This window comes from Hoplias malabaricus, chromosome 11 (assembly GCF_029633855.1).
Source record: "Hoplias malabaricus isolate fHopMal1 chromosome 11, fHopMal1.hap1, whole genome shotgun sequence".
Lineage (NCBI taxonomy): Eukaryota > Metazoa > Chordata > Actinopteri > Characiformes > Erythrinidae > Hoplias > Hoplias malabaricus.
In genome coordinates this window covers 25,265,931-25,286,215 of record NC_089810.1, presented here as the reverse complement: position 1 = coordinate 25,286,215, position 20,285 = coordinate 25,265,931, and the positions used below count along the sequence as shown (strand labels likewise).

The window sequence follows — 20,285 nt, the reverse complement described above, 5'->3', positions numbered from 1 at the left end:
GTGAGTGTATGAAATTGTCCACAATTTTTAAGTAGTAATTAAGTGGTTAAGTGGATTGAGTTATTGTAACTTATATATATAAATAAAAATATATTAAAATGTTTCAATTAAACAATCAAATTATTTTCATAATTTATTTCTTTTTGAGTTCGTGAAACTGTAACATTTTGATTTAGCAAAGTCCTGTTGATTTAGCAGAGACCATGGCAGCAATTTTCAACCAAGATGGCGGATAGTCTGGGGTTCACTGCTTTTAGTGAATTTGGAGAGGTTCTTGTGTTTATTTCAGTGCAAGGGGTGGTAGCGCAACAGGAAGAATCACTGTGATATAGATCCAGAATCCCAGGGTCGTGGGTTTGAGACCCACATCCCGTCACTGCCCTGAGGAGTTCCCACACAGTGCAAAATCAAATGCTGGTAGGTGGACTGGCCATGCAGGAGTGTCCATAGGTTTGTGTGTTACAGACAATGAATATATTTATGGATAAATTAGTTAATAGTACTTTTTTAATAGTATTTTTTGAGTTGTTTTAAGCAGTAAATTAAGTTGTAGACACTTAAAGTAAATGTGTATGCATACTTCTGACATTTGAGTTTATTAAGGCAACAGATTGCCTTAATTTTTTTGAGTTCTGTTAACTTATTCAGTGTGCCAAATGATTCTGTGTAGGTTCTGGACCCACTGCATCCCTGAACTGGAAAAGCGGTTACAGACAATGAATGGATGATTTGGTAGTATTATTATTAGCTGAGTAATATAGTATTAGAGTAGCTAAGTATTCATATCTGTCAACCCTTTATGAAATGTTTACCTATCCATTCATCCATAAACTGGCCCATGTATTTTTTGCTGACAGAATGATCACTATGATTAATGTTTGGAAGTACAGCCCATAATTACAATCAATACCCGAATCCCTAACAAAATGCTTACCCAGACGTCTATTCGCTCATACATTCAACTATGTATCCATTTATCCACCCACTCACTCATTTGTTCATTTCCCAAAGCAGCTGTAAAATGGCTGTGTGTGAGTGTGTGTGTGTGTGTGTTTGGCTGTAGCGTAGCTGCAGGTAATGTCACGGCTGGCTGCAGGGCTCTGAGGCTCAGCCACGCTCAGAGGACGTGCGAGAGCCTGCGGCTACACACACACACACCCAAACATGCAGGCGCACACACACACACTGACAAAATCAGCCTCTATCTTTATCACACATACCCCCCCCCCCCCCCCCACACACACACACACCATCAGAATCTGACTCTTTCACACATATGATCAGAAATACACACTGCTGTCTCTTTCTCTCTCTTTCTCTCTAAGTGAGGGGGTGTAGTGCCATGTGCCCGCTGGTGCAGAGAGGCAGAGAGAGAGAGAGAGAGAGAGATGTATAAAGAGAGAGAGGTAGAGAGAGAGAGGGCATGTTACAGATGCAAACGAGGACAATCAATGTGATCTTTCATCAGTCAGAGACAAACAAACAGATGGGGTGAGAGAGGTGAATAGAGTCAGAAAGACTGAAAGACAGACAGAGATATAGAGAGAGAATGCGAGAGAGAAGGAGACAGAGAAGAGAGATAGAATAACTGTTTGACTGTCACTGTGATTAAGTGTGTGAATAGGACGGGGAGCTTCACTCCACCCACTCAAACAGTGTTCATTAGCACTGCTGTAGATTATGTGTGTGTATTTATATGTGTGCATGTTTGCATGTGTGATGTGTGTGCATTCGTCTATGTGTTGGACAGAGGAGAGAGAGAGAGTGAGAGAAAGAGAGAAAAAGAGAGAGAGCGAGGGAGAGAAGAGAGGGGAGAGAGAGAGAGAGAGAGAGAGAGAGAGAGGGAAGGAGAGAGCCTGTGGCACAACACGCCCTTTAGGCTGTTGCCATTTCACATTTAACACTGTGTAGACACTGAGAGGAAAAAAAATCTGCTGACATCAGAAACTAATACACAGCAGCAGAGACACTAACACACACACACACACACACACCATCCTACACAACTAATAATCAATACACATCATGCACAAACATTTCAAATACACCATTATTCTTGCCTTAATAGTGGACAGTGGTACAATTTTTAACAATCATTGTAACAGAGGACAGTCAGATTCCAGTTAGTGTGTTAAGCCAGAGCTCAGTCAACATAAGGCCAATAAGCATAGGAGACAGTCATCAGTCCTCAGTCTCTTTCTAAAGCTTGCCTGAGTCGGGAAATTAACCTCAATCTGACACAAGGAGACCACAAGCCTTATATGCTGAAGAGGGACCTGAGAAGGAGTATTTAAACCCAACATAAACACACTTATATGCTCCCATTTCCTTGAGGGAGATCCAGCTGGTCCATGCAGTCTTGTCCTCAGTCTCTGTCTAAGGCTCCTATCAGTAGCTATAATTGTGTTAGGGGTGAACCACATCCCTCTGGTCTCTGTGGCAATGACCCTGTGATGACCCACAGAGCCAAACCCATGGCACCGGCTCCAGTTCCGGCTCGACTCCAGCTCCAGTCCCGCCAGCTGGCACCAGACCCGCCGCCCCGGGCCCCTGCCACAGCCGCAGATTTATGCCCACTTGATAAATGCAGACCTCACAGCGCCATCTGCGACGCCAGCCAAGAGATCCGTGCGCAACCCAAGACGAATCACTGCTGAGGACCAAGATATGTGCCGTTACACGGCCATGGAGACGCAAAATTACAGAGAGGGGCTATAAATATATAGCTCCAATTTTTGTTTACCCAATTTCATTTCTGCATAAATTAACCACATGGTTTATACAATGTGTAAAAAATTCACAATAAATGGACCAATAGAAACGGGGCTTGTCTGCTCCTGTAATGTAACCACTGGCCGTACCTAGGGGACAACATAAGAAATAAACAAAAGATAGCACTGATCTCAGGATGTAGTATTAACGCCACTGCCACCGGTTCCAATACTAAAATTTTATTTATAATGTTTGAGGTTTTTTTGACCTTTGCCTTTAATAGCCTCACTTAAGTCTTTGATTCTGATTTTCAAAATACATCTTCTCCAAGTACCCCTCGACAAACCAAACTGCAAAACTTTTTTATACTTTTCCTCAATAAACCACTCTTCTGACAACACCATAACCTTTAGATTGGATTCTGTTCACGTGTGATGGTCATGTTTGATCAATAGCTTTGGTTTTGAAATGTGTTTTTTTTTAACGCTCAGCAGGATCACATCTTAGCAGTTTGCCCTTTGGAAGCACATCAGGGCTGGTGTTAATCTCATTTACAAAGGTCAGGACCAGAGAGACATTTCTGGGACTTCTGTCATCTTATGTACAACTCTGGGGAGCAATATAACTGGAATAAAGAGGCATTTGAACAGTGATATCCAGCTGCAATTGCCTTTGTTTTGGCTTTTATTTTTTGGTAGATTGTAATTGAAAAAATGGACAATAACAAGCATTAAACATGCTGTGCTCTAGGCACAATAAAGAACTAGTGAAAGTGAAAAAAAAAAAGTGAAAGTGGGTTTTATTCAACATACACAGAGAAACCCCCAAAAAACCTGTATGTGCATAAATGCAAAAAATGTTATTCTGGAGCATTTCTGATGATTCATTCCTCATGAAATGTCCACATATTTTCAAACAAGGCCACTTTGTTCAAAGATGGCAGCTTTCGAACAATAATCTTGTGTACAATTATAAGGATATGTTTGACCAACTCTGATTGAATTACCCAAGTTTCATTTTCACTTTTGGGGGAAAAGAAAACAGAAAATATAGAGTGTAAAAAGCTTATGGCTGAGCAAATAATTGAAAATTAATCAAAATAGGCATTCAGAACTTGTCATCTACGTAACCTTGCCTATATCAATTAAATATATTTTTCTTTTAAATCTGTTAATAATTTTTTTATTTTTTAATCTTGTTAATATGTCCTCCACTCCTCCTTCCATCTGCCACATGGAAGCAACATGGAGGAGAATGTAAACACATAGGCCAACCAAGCAACTCCAGCAGCTTGCCCCAAAAAAGAAAAACACTGTCTTGTCGTTTGGAGATGTACTGACTTTAGTGAAGATGACACAGAACATAAATATGTAAACGCTGACCAAAAAAAAAAAAAAAAAAGCAACCAAATTTCAGCAACCCAAATTAATGTCACCAGTCTGTTTCAACACTTAAAGCACAGTCACACCACTAAATATGAACAGTGCATGGCTCAAAAAATAGTGAAAGACAAGCTACCAGCAACATTAAAAAAATTCCCTGCCTTAATAATTATATTATTAGTGTTTACTTTATTTACTGTATTTACAGTACAAGCCTTGTGATTGAACTATGAGGGCAAAAAACTAAACCAAAATAATCATTAATTAATTTTAATTGAGGAAATTAATTATGATTTTTTGTGGTTACATTGATATCTTGTTATTTTTGTCCAGTATGTTAAAGCAGAATTTGGATTATTGCCGGACCACTTATTGTCTGTGTCTTGTATTTAAGTTGCCTTGTGTCTGTCCTGTTTGTCGGACATTTCACCTTTGTTTTGTACTCTCTGGTCTGTCTGTCTTGCTTATTTCTTATACCCTCCAAGCCAGTCTTTGTATCTCTTTTGTCTCTTTGTCTGTTTGTGTGTTTACTCGGTTTATGTCTATGTTCAAGTTTAGTCTGTTTAGTTCTAGCTGTTCAAGTGTCTATTTAGTTCTGTCTAACATTAGTCTGTTTCTCTCTTTGTACGTTTAGCTCTCTCTTCCTAGGTTTCTATGTCCAGTTCCCTTTCTCTGTCCAAGTCATTGTTTCCAAGTTTCTCTGTCTCAGTCTTTCTTTGTTTAAGTTTTCTCGCTAGTTATCTTAGTCTGTCTTTGTATGGTTCTCTCGTCTTGTAAATAATAGTTACTGTGTTTTAGCAAGTGCGTCCGCTTCCGTCAGTCCGCTCCGTGATCCCTGAAAGTCCATCATCCACTGCGGTGAGCAGCTCAGTTTTTTATAGCTCATGTGTAGCATTAAACATGACAATTGTCATTAAGTAATTTAAATTTTTTTTTATAAAATAATAAAATATAATTAAAATGTTGTAATTTGAAAATGGCAAGAGAGAAAAATTTATTGGTCACTGTATTCATTATTAGTTCCATCAAGGAAAAAGCACTGCAAAAGCATGCACATTGATTTCTTCTGTTCTTGGATATAATATTGTATCCAGAAGTATGTGTGAGTTTTGTTTAGATGATTTAAAGATGGTGATTTTGATGTTAGTGATCATGAACATATAAAATGAAAATGGTCATATTTAACACTACACAATAGTTACCATAAAAAGACAAAAGCACGAAAATTTTTGCATTTTGAAATACATAATTTAATAAAAAAAATTATAAAATTCTTTGAAATTATACATTAAACAAAAAAATGCTTTAAAAGCTTATTATAATTCTAAGTAAAAATACTGCATATCCAATTTGTTTTAAAAACACCAATAACAGTACTCAAGAGATCAATATTGAATGGGATCAAAACACAACACTGCCAGACTTACAGAGATGGGTTGTGTAAAACATAAATAAAAACAGAATACGATGATTTGCAAAAAAAGAAAAGGATCTTTTTCCAACCTATATTCAATTGAATACACTACACAGACAAGATATTTAATGTTCAAACGGATAAACTTTACAGAGTTTGGACAGGGGTAACAAAAGGGAAAGTTGAGGAAAAAAAAAAAAAGTTGAGACAGGGAAAGTTGAGGAATGCTCAAAAAGCACCTGTTTGGAGCATTCCACAGGTGCACAGGTTAATTGGAAACAGGTGAGTGCCATGATTGGGTATAAAGGGAGCATACCCGAAGTGCTCCGTCATTCACAATCAAGAATGGGGCAACTCTACCATGCAAAGCGAAAGCCATTTATCAAAAAAACCCAGAAACGCAGCTGGCTTCTCTGAGCCCGAGCTCATCTAAGATGGACAGATGCAAAGTGGAAAGGTGTCCTGTGGTCTGACGAGTCCACATTTCAAATTGTTTTTGGAAATCATGGATGTGGTGTCCTCTGGGCCAAAGAGGAAAAGGACTGTCCAGTGTGTTATAAGCAGAAAGTTAAAAAGCCAGTATCTCTGATGGTATGGGGGCATGTTAGTGCCCATGGCATGGGTAACTTGTAGATCTGTGAAGGCACCATTAATGTTGAAAGGTACATACAGGTTTTGGAGGAACATATGCTGCCATCCAAGCAACGTCTTTTTCAGGGATGTCACTGCTTATTTCAGCAAGACAATGCCAAGCCTCATTCAGCGCATGTTACAACAGCATGGCTTTGTAGTAAAAGAGTGAGGGTACTAGACTGGCCTGCCTGTAGTCCAGACCTGTCCCCCATTGAAAATGTGGGGTGCAATATGAAGCGCAAAATACGACAACGGAGACCCCAGGATTATTGTAATATTTGCAAAAAAAAAACTAAGTTTATCTGTTTGAACATTAAATATCTTGTAGTGTATTGTGGTGTACACTTGTAGTGTATTCAATTGGAAATAGAACAAAAAGGATTTTCAAATAATCGTATTCTGTTTTTATTTATCTTTAACAAAAAGTCCCAACTTCATTGGAAATGCGGTTGAAGGTCTCAGTACAAAACATCAGGATCAGTATCGAATCAGAAATCTGAGGATTGTGCCAGCTCTTGTTACAAATCATTGACATGCCAGTGATGAGAGGGAATTAGTGAGGACTTATGGATAGTGTCTCAGACTTTTCCCAGATATCAAGGGACCATGTAAAAAAAAAATCTGTCACCAAAAACACAACATGCTCCTTGCACATACACACATCACACTCCCCCCAATATGATGCAAAGACTCTGTAAGAGCATCTCCAGACCACACGTGTAAGTGTGCGTGAGGATCACTTCGTATAAACGAGCACAGGGGAAAAGCTGAGTTCTTTTCACAAAGCTGGTCAGACATGCCTGTCTCTATCAGGCTACAAAGCCACCCCCCCCCAACTGCCTAAGGGCAGCCCCCCGGACCACCATCCGCTTAGAGACAGATGTCTGAGCTTGAGCGGAACATTTGGGGAAGGTTGGGAAAAAGGGGTGTGTGTGTGTGTGTGTGTGTGCGTGTGTGCATGTGTGCATGTGTGTGTGCGTGTGTGTATGTGGGTGTGTGTGTGTGCACACGCACATGTGTGTTAGGCCAACCTTTCAACAATCTTTTCCTTTTTACTTTAGGAAAAAAAAATCAGTGAATCATTAAAGTCATCCACAGTTTGACTCGATGTGATTCAAGATCACTTCTTAAAAATACAACCAACACCACAACATACATCCAACAAGATCCTTACTTCTCACTACATGTTTTTCATTGCAGGATATGTTCAGTTTCATCAGCAGACCATGATTTAATTTAATAAGGGCTTGATTAGATAAACTACATATTGAATGGTATTAGATGGTCTGGATATAGCATAGCCATAGTATCAGTAACAATCTCCACAAAACCTTCAAATCAAACAGCAAAACAAGGCCTTAAAAGGCAGCTAGCTCTGTTCACAGACCACATTAAAAAGCATGTCTACTAAACCAGTACAGGGTTCCGAGTTGGGTAACATTTAAAGATAAAGCAATGTTTAAAGCTAAGAAACTCAAGTCTCAGATTCATGAATTGATTCTAGTTCGTATCCTAATGACCTGTAAATATCTCACATGGTGTTGATGTCAAATTAAAACATGTTTTGGATGTATGTAATCACAAAATTTGCAAATAGGACCATGCCCAATCTCCTCCCCTACAAAAAAACAATTTCCCTGTCGGATAAACATGCTCCCACCTACACCCTGTCTCCACCCTTTCTCTTGTGTCTCTTGGGGCCCTGAACTCAATATATATGTATATAGAAGAAAAAAAAAATCTTAATTTTTGTGGATTTTTTACAACATATTTTTAACCCAGCAGCTGTCCTTCACACTGTGTGAACATTTCATGATCATGGACTAATAGAAATGCTCCAAAAAGTAAATGTCCTGTAAAGATTTGGGAGTTTTCCACCTAACGATTCATTAATTCATTCATGTATATATAATCACTTGTCCAGTTCATGGTCACTGTTGGTCTGAGACTACCCGGAATCACTGGGCGCAAGGCAGTAAACACCCTGGTGGTGAAATTTTTACAGCAGAAAACCATTCCAGGGAGCATCTGTAACTTTTCAGAAGAGCACAGCGTAATTTTACAATGAAAAAATATACTGTTTTGCTAAATTGCTACTGTAATACGGAGATTTTACAAGTGGATATTTTGTGTTGGATGCTGCATTTCATCACAATTGACAAGTCTCTGTCTAATCAGCACTCTGCAAGGTTTACACATCACATTACACATTTAGTCCATACTTGACTTTGGAACCACGAGTGAGCAGGTACTAAAAAATTACCTGGTTTCAAGTACAAGGTATGGCCAAATTTGCCTAATCGAATAATGAAAAAGCACAGTAGAGTCAAGTATAGTAAGTACTACAGTATGTATTAATGTAATGTGGAACCAGTCCATAATGTTAATATGGGGAACCAAGCCCAATGGGCTTCCTCAACTTTGTCAATAACAACATAAACTTCATCAACCACAAATCACCCATTTGACTAACCTTAAACTGACCATGGACCATTCGGTCTAGAGCATCAACCTCAACAGAAAGAGACAGATAGATAGATAGAGATAGAGAGAGAGAGAGAGAGAGAGAGGTCAGCAGCAGAAATATGTGCTCTGAATAATTTTAGTATTTTGTTGGTTAAAAGTTAAAGTATATAGAGAAGAAGAACATTTTTCAAAATTTAAACATTAGGTGACATATCAAACATCTTTTTTCCCTTTTTTGGGGGTGAAAAAGGACTTTAAGAAATAACTTAACAGCTACAGCTATCAAACTTGCAAGAATACAAACAACAGGTGCTCTGAAGAACCACAACTACAAAAGAAACACAATCTAAGGACTTCCAAACCCAGGATATATCAAAGACAAGAAAAATTAATAAACTGAAGAAATTTATAGGAGGTAAGCCCTTCATTCTTCTGTTTAAATCAACTGCTCTTGTCACAGAAGCTAAAGCTAAAGCTAAAGGAGCTCAGTCGGTTGGACATTGATACATTTGAAACGTCAGAGTGGAGGAGCCTCAGCCGCCTGGCCATCAGTTACCCTTCCAGTGTTAGCAATGACACTGCGAGGAAAAAGTTTAAAACTAAAATTCTCAGAGACTCTCCAGAGACTCTAAAAGCAGACTTCATGTTTCTACATGGGGAAGAGGTAAAAACAGACCTGCTGTTTTATACAGACAACCCCAGCGCCTGGCACACAGCCCTCCGCTCCGCTGTGAATGACCTCAAAATGGCTGGAAACAAAACTATGAGGCAGCTTTATTTGGACATAACTCCAAAATTCACTATTAACCTCTACAACAACGGTACTGTAATGGTCCAAGGCTCAGAAACAAGACTTCAACAGTTCGAAAAAGACTTTCCTAAACTGAAGGAACTAGCTGAGAGAGAGAAGTCTTCTCTCCTGGTAAAAGCAGCAGAGCAGCAGCCCCATACAGCCCCTCCTACAGCTGCTCCGCCCACGACCCAACTCACGACACTGGCCCCTCACTCAGCCACAGCTGCCCTCGCCCCTCCCCTGTCCCCACGCGCAGCCACCAACACACACACACCCAGAGCTGCCCTCGCCCCTCCCCCGACCCCACGCACAGCCAACACCCCACACACACCCAGAGCTGCAGTGTCTGTACAGCACATCCAGGAGTGCCTCTCCTTGTTAGAGATGGAAATTATAGACTTTAAGGAAAACAAACTACAAGAAAATAACTTGATCCAGCAACTGAGAGATGAGCTGAAAGAGTTTAAAGAGGAAAACAGAACAAAAATAACAAACCTGCAAACGCACCTGACTGAACTATAAGAACGAAACAATTTCCTAGAAAAAGAATTAAACACAATAAAAAAACAACTAGAACAGAAGAACACTCTGATCAGTAACCTCCAGCAACACCTAGCCTGCCCAATCACAGCAGAGCCATTACTGCCCCACAGCCTATCACCAGGCTCACAACCAGAGAGCACACCCCCAGCTCCAAAGATAGGCCAGCCTCCAGCTCAAACCAACTCCGAGCCAACAGCCACTCAGGCAGCCAGCCCAGCAGAGCAAGTCAAATATAACCCTAGTCCACCGGCCCCCCAGCCAGCCACTCACCCCGCCCAAGCTAGCTCCAACACCCCACCCACTCAGACAGACAGCTCACCTGACCCAGCCTACTCCAACCCACCAGCCTCACAGCCACTCAGCCCACCAGCCCCAGCCAGCCACAGCCCATCAGTCCCAGAGCCTTCCAATCCCAAGCTCTCACAGGAGAGGATCACAGAGAGACCCACACCAGCACAGCCCCCCAAGACTGCAGTTATCATTGATTCCAATGGTAAATTCCTGCACCACAGAAAGATGTTCCCCACTCACAGAGTAGCAAAGTTATGGTGTCCGACTACAGACAGTGCAATAAAGCTCCTTTGTGAGTCCATGTTGCATGACCCCCAGAACATCATTATTCACACTGGTACAAATGACCTACGAAAAAAAAGAGAAAAGGTGGCAGACGCCCTAAAAAAGGTTGCAGAGAAAGCCCATAGAGAATTTCCAGAAGCAGTCATCACGATTTCCACACTGCTCCCTAGAAAGGATGTTCCTGCAGACTACATCAACCACATCAACCAGAACATCATCAAACTCTGTGCCACTATCCCAAATGTCAGAGTAGCAGCCCACCCGACTCTGACTGACGATCATCTGTATGATCATGTACATCTTGATTCAGAGGGAATAAAAATCTTTACTAATAATTTGAAAATGGCAACACTTGGAAAATCCTCACCAGTTCACAAAGGGAGCAGAATGATGCCATATCATCACTACACCCCGCCCAGCAGAACACCGCCCAACAGAGCCCCGCCCAGCAGAGCCCCTCCCAGCAGAATCCCACCCAGCAGAGCCCCTCCCAGCAGAGCCCCGCCCAGCAGAGTCCCACCCAGCAGAGCCCCGCCCATCTCAAACACACATGAGCAGAGGACTGACAGTACGCCTAACTGGTATCATTCACCCCCACACATACTCACATACTCAGAGGTGGTTCAAGGCAGAAAACACCCAGACACCTCAGACATTGGTGAAATACGACAATTGCTCCAACTTATTTGTAAAATACTGATATAAGTAACTCCTCTAATACATCCTAATGTGAATACATCCTAATCTGACTGTAAATATTTTTCATGGTTTTCGATAGAATTTTACTTTTCAATTTGAAATACAGTTCAGTGAATTAATGTAGAATCTCATAATAATTCAATACAATTGTTAATAATACATATTTCTTCATATCAACATTTAATTATTTTATTCTCATTAATAATACATTTAATAGCAAATTTATAATACATACATTTCACACTTACCTCACTGTTGTTTTCTCCAAAAAAAAAACAAAAAAACAAAAAACAAAAACACATATTCTTCTCACTATACTTACCTTCTAAACCAACAAACTAAAACTGATGAGATCTCTCTCTATAAGCTCCTGGAACATCCAGGGTCTTTATTCTTCTCTCATTGGAAGCAAAACTTCCAATACAGAGTTTTTTAAGGCAATCAACAATCAGGACATAATTATCCTTCTTGAAACCTGGTGTCGAACAGATGCAGATACTCACTGTCCTTCAGGCTACAGGGAAATCCTTCTACCTTCCTTTAAACACTCACATGTAAAACATGGCCGAGAATCAGGGGGCGTCATTGTCTGGTTTAAGGAGAGCCTAGTATCTCATCTATCTATAATCAAAAAACAACTCACACATATTTGGCTAAAGTTAAAGAAAGAAATTATTAACACTGAAAGGGACCTCTACATATGTGCAGCGTACACACCTCCTGCAGAATCCCCCTACTACAATAGCGAGTTCTTCAACACCCTCCACACAGAGAGCAGCCATTTCCAGGCTCAGGGCAATGTGCTGCTGTGTGGAGACTTTAATGCCAGGACCGGATCTGAACTCGATATTATAGATAGCACTGGAAACAACCACATTTTCAAGGCCTCCCTATACCTGACTCCCACAGCAACAACATGCACCAACCCTGACCCTGTGGTCAACAAGAACGGAAAGGAGCTAGTGCAGCTGTTTCGAGGCCTGGGCCTGTACATGCTTAACGGTCGGATACGAAGCGACTCTTTAGGTCGGTTCACTTACTGCTCAGCTCTTGGGGCTAGTGTAGTCGACTACGCCATTACTGACATGGACCCCTCCTCCATCAGTGCCTTCACTGTCAGACCACAGCTACCACTATCAGACCACTGCCAAATTAATGTATTCCTAAAAAGAGTTCACCACTCAGAGAAACCTAAAGAGTCCAGCAAACTAATCCACATTAATCCTGTTTACAAATGGACTCCCAACAGTGCGTCTGAATTCTACACTGCAACTAGTTCTGCAGAAATCACTAATCTTATTAACTCATACCTAACAACAGAGTTCCAGACTAACCAAAGGGATATTAATCTGGCAGTAAATCAAATAGAAAACATATATAATAAATGTGCAATCAAGGCAAACCTGACCAAAACAGCCCCTCGCATGAAAAAACCCCGGAAAGAAAACTGGTTTGATGAAGAATGTGAAATTATAAGAAAAAAACTTAGACAACAATCCAATCAAAAACACAGAGAACCACAAAAACCTGAACTAAGACAAACGTATCAGGAAACACTCAAAAAATATAAGAAAATTATATATCTGAAAAAACAACACTATAATAAAATCCTGACAGAAATTGAAGATTCTCTCAATCAAAACCAGTTCTGGGAGAAATGGAACTCAATAAACAAAAAACAGAAACAAAACATACACATTCAGATTGGAGACATTTGGAAAATTTACTTTGAAAGTCTATTTAAAGACACTCAATCAGAAAATCTCAACCCCCACCAACAAAACATCCACGACAAATTAAAACATTTAGAATTGGCGATCAAAAATAATCAAAACCCACTTGATTACCAAATTATCCCAAATGAATTGGCAGAGGCTCTTCAAAATCTAAAATCCAAGAAAGCCTGTGGCCCTGACAGCATCAGGACTGAGATGCTGAAGAACAGCTCCCCCGATCTGCGCAGGGCCTTACTAAAACTCTTTAACCTGGTTCTTCAAGCTGGCTGTTTCCCTGAGTCCTGGAACAGGGGGCTTATTTCCCCAATTTACAAGAGTGGAGACAAATATGACCCCAACAACTACCGGGGCGTGTGTGTGAGCAGTAACCTGGGGAAGGTGTTCTGCTGTATCATTAACACCCGGATACAGGCCTTCCTTACCGAGCACAGCGTCCTGAGTAAGAATCAGATTGGCTTTCTACCAAATCATCGCACGACTGACCACATTTACACCCTACACACCCTCATTGACCAGCACGTCCACCAAAAAAAAAACAGTAAAATATTTGCATGTTTCGTTGACTTTAAAAAAGCATTTGATTCTATTTGGCACAGTGGACTGTTCTATCAGATTCTGAAATGTGGTGTAGGGGGTAAAGTGTATGACATCATTAAATCCATTTACCTAAACAACAAGTGTGCAATGAAATTGGGCGACAAAAGAACAGAATACTTCACTCAGGGGTGTGGGGTGAGACAGGGCTGCAGCTTGAGTCCAACTCTGTTCAATATCTACATAAACGAGTTAGCGGTGTTACTGGAACTCTACGCAGATGACCTGGTGCTGCTGTCCCCCACTGAGCGTGGTCTACAGCAGCAGCTGGACCTGCTGGAGCAGTTCTGTCAGAACTGGGCCCTGACAGTCAATTTGGACAAAACTAAAATTGTAATCTTCCAGAAGAAAGCCAGGTCTCAGAGAAACAGACACCTGTTCACTCTAGGAAACATCGCCCTAGAGCACTCTCTACACTATACCTACCTGGGCCTGACCCTCAGCGCCTCAGGGAGCTTTGATCTGGCAGTGATCGCACTAAAGGAAAAGGCACGAAGGGCCTTCTACGCGATCAGAAATAAATTTCTCAAAATAGACCTCCCAGTCAGAATCTGGTGCAAAATTTTTGATAGTGTGATTGCGCCTATTGCGCTGTATGGAAGTGAGGTCTGGGGTCCACTCAGTAAACTCGACTACACTCGATGGGACAAGCATCCCACAGAGGCCCTGCACGCAGAATTCTGCAGAAATATATTAAAAGTTCAGAGAAAAACACCCACAAACGCGTGCAGGGCTGAATTAGGCCGATTTCCATTGATCATCCCAATTCAGAAGAGAGCCCTAAAGTTCTGGCTCCATCTAAAATCTAGTAACTCACACACACTGCAGCACGAAGCACTGAGAACCCAAGAGCCCACAGTCTCAGTCCAGCACTGCTGACCAAAGTCCAATCAGACTGAACCAAATTATTAAACACAGTAAATCAGCCTATCTAGAACGCTGGGACAACGACACCAGAACCCAGTCTAGATTAGAGTGCTATCGGACCCTAAACAGACCGTACGAATTGGCAGAGTATCTCTTCACCGTCAGAGATCCACAGCAGAGACAGATCCTGACCAAGTACCGGCTCAGTGACCACAGTCTGGCCGTGGAGAGGGGCAGGTATAAGAAGTCCTGGCTGCCCAGAGAGCGGAGAGTGTGTGGTCACTGCGAGAGCGGTGAGGTTGAGACAGAGCTGCACTTTCTCCTCCACTGCCCAAAATTCACAATCATTCGAGAAAATTTCAACCAAAAACTTAAAAACCTCCAGCCAACTCTGGAGACTCTGACCCAATCAGAATTACTACAGATCTTCCTCGGAGAAGGACACACAGTGCCTCTCGCCGCCAAATATGTGGCAACATGCCACCCCCTGAGAGACAGTGAGCACCAGTCATCACACACTCCCCCTAGCACTCTGAAACACCCACACAGTGATACCCCCCGACACACACTTCACCCCCCCCCCCCATACACACATATTAATAACCCCCTAAACACACTCCATCAACACCCACACAAACACCCCACACACTACTGATCCCCCACCCAAACACTATAAATAGGAATGTAAACACTTACTGGTGATTATACACTTAAAGTCTTTTGTTTATTTAATAATATGTGATCTTTTTTTTTTTTTAACTGATTGATTGATTGTCTGATTGTCATTATTATTATTGTTATTGTTATTATAATTATCATTATTATTTTATCTATTCATTGTATTTATATATATATTTGTTTTCTAATGGAAATTAATGATTATTTGCTTAAATAATCGGTTAATTAAGTATTTGTTTTTTTTCCAAATACATAAAAAATATATGTTCAGTGTAATTTTGTTTATGTGCTTTGGCAACATTGTTACTGAAACAGTCATGCCAATAAAGCCAAGCTGAATTGAATTGAATTGAATTGAGAGAGAGAGAGAGAGAGAGAGAGAGAGAGAGAGAGAGAGAAAGAGAGAGATTGGGACTCAGACCCTGGAGCTGGACCTGAAATAACCTCTTCCTGTGAAGAGGAGACTTTGTAGAATTTTGGGCAGTTGGGGTCCTGCGGTTCAGGCCAGCTCCCAATTACTCCTGGTCCCTTGCAGCTTTCCTTTGAGCCGAGACCATTAGGGCCACCACATTCATATTCATGCAGGGATGGTATTTGCAGAAATGAGGCGACAAGAAAAACGTAACGCGACCTTGTTTAACGCCCTCCTTTAATTATCTAAATGAACAAGGCATTGGCAGAGAAAACATGGAAAGAGTGTTAGCTTTAGAGGAAAAGAAAATGGGGTTACACTGGATAGAAACACAAAGAAAAAAATGGGTGGAATCTCATAAGCATATTCAATTCAAGCACTATCAGGGTGCTTGAGAAAAGAACGAGAAGTAGAAGAACAAGAATGTAAAGGAGAGAAAAAGAAGAAAAAAGAGGCCTATCATTAAAAATGATGCTTATCTAAGGGGAAAATTTCCATTCTTTTGCTTTTGTTTCACATCGTTCCTGCCGTGCCTGAGCAAGCACTCTTCTCCTTTTCTCTCTCTCTTTTTCCTCTGTACAGTGAACTTGGAGTCAAAATGTCACCTGCTATTGATCAGGCCTAATTTGCATCTGAGGACAAAAAGGGAGGGTAGAAAAAAAAAGATGTGAACTTGCACGGTAAGAGAACGGTGACGATCTCGATGATTTATTCATTTTGCGAATCAAAAAACTGAGAGGAAAAGGTAGATGAGAGGGAAAATCTTCAGAGAGAGTGAAACTAGTAGAGAGAGAGACTCTAGGCGAGAGAGATAGGGCTCACTCTCCCTTAGTTCTCTTGCTCTCTCTCTCTCTCTCTCTCTCTCTCTCTCTCTGTCTCGCTCTCACCCTCAGGCCGGAGATGTGCAAGTCCCTCTAATTAACAAGGTGAATCATACTGCCGCTCTCTAATTAGCCAACATGACAATCTAATGGAAACATGCGGACAAAGCTGGCACACTCCGAGCCACCTCACAAAAGCCTTGCTCTCTTTCTCTCTCTCTCTCTTTTCACGTTTCACCCCCCACACACCACCACCACCGACCCCACAGCAAATGGCACTTCTTTGTAGAAAGAGAGTGAAGATACGAGAGAAACAAACTGTAAAGGGAGTCAAACACTAAAGTTTAAAGGCCAAGGGCAAGGGGTCAAGAAACCGACCAGCTGTTTCCTCACTCCTACTTTTTTCTCCAGTGTGTAATTGAAATGTGTCCTCTTCCCCTCCGCCTCTCTCTCTATTCTCTCTCTGCCATGAGCATAGCTCCTCATGCCCAATTCCCCTGATGCAAGCATCCCAAGGATCCTGTTTCTGTGGCACACAAAGAGAAAGGCCTCCTACAGGCTCTAATAAACACATGGGCCTTTCCCTTTCGCTGGAGAGACTCCTCGCCATCTCGCTCACAGGCATGGGGAAGAAAAAGAAGAGGAAAAAAGAAAGAAAAGAAATCTCCTTTCTTGTTGTTCTCCCTCTCATTATGGTACTTTGTAATAATTCAAAACACACAGGAACACCAAAGGTGTTTTTTTTAAGCTCAGTTCCTCTTTCTCTTTCTCTCTCTCTCTCGTTCACAACATGACTCCAGGATAAGTAAGAAAGAGAAACTACTGACAACAAAGTGGCCAAACACAAAGAAAAAGCAAAATCCCACAGCACTCGGATTAGGTCTGTTATTTAGGCAGTTTCTGTGGGGGGTTTGATGTCTGATCCAATACAGTGTTTGATGTAATTGTAATACTTATCATTTATTTGGTGAAACGTGGATTCCATGATGTGCGGGACTTTCACACAAGCACAGTAATCCAAAATTGTTTTGGATTGTACCCAGAGTTGTATGTTTGAACAAAAATGTCTCTAATGTTTGTACCGGACTTTACCTAGACTATCCTGCCAGCCCCCTAGTACAAATCCAGGTAATGTCAGAGTGAGCATGAGTGAATAGTGCCAGGAATGTTCCAGGGAATCACGCTGTATATACTGCACATGCTGCACAAGTGTCGTCCCAAGCCTAAAGCATGCTGAACATTTCCATCTGCGAGAACATATCTGATGTAGAAATTCTCCTGCTGTTTACTTGTGTGTGACAGGACAACTTCGGAAAATGTCTGTACCTTAAATATGCAAGTTAAAGCATATATTCTGAGATGAAAACATACAAACTGCAAAAAGGCTATGATTTTTTATACCTAAAAACCCGTAGCTTTTATTCTGATCATATACAAAGAGAAAATGGGCTTCATTCATTAAACCATTGTAAAAACACAATCACATTGCAAGGAATTTACAAGAAAAACAGGCCTACCCAAAAATGTTCTGTCAGATTTACGAACATTGTGTAAACGCCAGATTTATTAGTACAACATTAGTATGTTTGTGAATACCAATGGTTTGTTAAGAGGAATCTAGGAGGGCGTGCATAATTATTTACATTTAGCTCACTGTTAACATAATCCACGCCCATGAATTTTAAATGTCCACCACATAAAGAAGCCCTTGGACTGAGGAATCACAATAAAAAGCCTTCAAAATAATTTCATTGCAGATTGTCCCACAAGACACTGCAAATGGCTCACAAAAATGCACAACACAAAGGCTAACCATGTTTATATTTGACAGAACATCCTTCTACGAGTATGGGTTTTTTGACTATCTCTATGGTCTCTCATTGAGGTCATAGAGGGAGAAATGCCTGTTTAGTTGCTCCTTTAAATACTTGCATTTTGTATGAAGTACAAAAAATAAATAAATAAATAAATAATCCTGCCAAGATGCTTGGATAATTGAGGGCTTAAAAATGCCTGTCAGTAACATCCCAGTGTCCAAGGATCCCAGCACAGACAGCATCTGTACACAGCATGTGGCACAAATACAAAATAATCACTACTAGCTAATAAACTTCTCAAAATGAGGCTGAAGTTCTCTAGACAGAACTATGTCTGCTAAATCCAGCATTTACACAGGTATTACAGCCCCCAACCCTGAAATAATGAGAAAGGTATCTATGCAGGCTGGAGGCACCTCCAAGTGGGAGGTACAGTTCCAAATGTTAGGTACAACCTAACACTAAACCTATCCCTAACCGTAACCATAACCTCCCACTTGCTGATATATGCCTACTTACTGTGTATGTCCCTCCAAGTTAAAGCATTCAAATGCAGTCATGTCAACAGACACTCAGCATCTTTCCACATTTTCAAGATCATGTGTAAATTTTGTTCGTATCTATGAACATTTTTAGACTTCGAATAATTTAATTAATCTGGATATTTCAGGATGGAGGGTTGGGGGTTTACAAAATTACCAAATTTGCGCTCTGCTTGTGTTTCATGAATGTGCCCCAATGTTTTGTTTTGATAATGCTAAGCACCTCAGGCATTATTTTACTAACAGATACAGTATTCTCTCTACGATTTACTTCAGAAACCTTTCTATAAAAACATAACATGCCAATGCTCTGCGTTAATGGGTTTGGCAATCATGGTTTCTGGTCATCAGACTAGGGATTTGCCTTCTTCAGGGAGACCATTTTATCAGGAATTATAAAATATCACTCTGGTGTCAGAATCACCCTGGTGCTTTAGTGTATTTAGTGTGATTCCAGTCACATTTATCATAACGTTTCTTGTTTTACATGAAACAAACATGCTTGAATAATCCAGAGGGGATAAAATTCACAAGCTACAGGTCATTTGCCTCTCACTCTGTGTAACTAAGTAATGTGTGTGTCTATCTATGTTCTGTGTGAGTCTATCTATGTTCTGTGTGAAAGGCCAAATAATCTCTTTTTTTACCCAGTCCTCCGGGTCAAACAGGGCCTCTTTACAGGGAGCTGAGACTGTTCTGAACTGTTTGATATGAACCATGAGAAAAAAGTGCATTTAAAGACCAATTTAAGAGAATCAAATAAATGCCCCCAGACCTCAGATGTTTGATGTAAAATTACAGTAAATGATTTTAAAACACTACACAAAAAAATTGTATATCTCTATAGTAACAGTATTTTATTACTAGCTGAGCTGTTTTTTTTACAGGTAGGCCATACACTGTATAACAGGATCTTGTATTCTAATAAAAAACTCAAGCTGTGTGTGGCTACCATTTTGTAATCTAGAAGCCTGTCCAACAACATTAAATATGTATCTTAAAAAACATCCTTCATTTTCTATATTACATTGACTCTGAGGAAACTCAGCCTGAGTGTAATCAATACAAACAGGCCTCCTTTCCACTCAGGCCAAGAAACGCTTCACATTTTCCGAAGTTGCTCCAAGCAAGGAGCCAGGCTCTTCTGGCAATCCGTGATCTGTTACAATATCCAGCCGCTGTGAGCATCTCGATCTAATTGGAAGCATACAAGGTTGAGCGGAGAGCAGGGGCAAAATGCAGGGAAGCATAGTTCAAGACATTTCATGCAATTTTGGCATTCAAACGAGGCAGAGAGAGAGAGGGAGAGGAGAGAGAGAGAGAGAGAGAGAGAGAGAGAGAGAGAGAGAGAGAGAGAGAGAGTGAAAGAGAGAGAGAGAGAGAGAGAGAGAGAGAGTGAAAGAGAAAGAGACAGAGAGAGAGAGAGAGAGAGTGAAAGAGAAAGAGACAGAGAGAGAGAGAGAGAGAGTGAAAGAGAAAGAGACAGAGAGAGAGAGAGAGAGAGAGAGAGAGAGAGAGAGAGAGAGAGAGGAAGATGGCCTGAGGTAGAAAAATATTTGAGGAAAATTATTCTAACAAAAAAGTTGTAAGAATCCCATTG

General features: G+C 40.8%; 1 protein-coding gene across 7 annotated transcripts in view; it reads right to left on the bottom strand.

Annotated features, from left to right (window-relative positions):
* Positions 1 to 20,285, bottom strand: part of LOC136709683 (transcription initiation factor TFIID subunit 4-like) — a 108,450-nt gene that overhangs the window by 30,815 nt on the left and 57,350 nt on the right. The gene's annotated exons all lie outside the window — the stretch shown is intronic.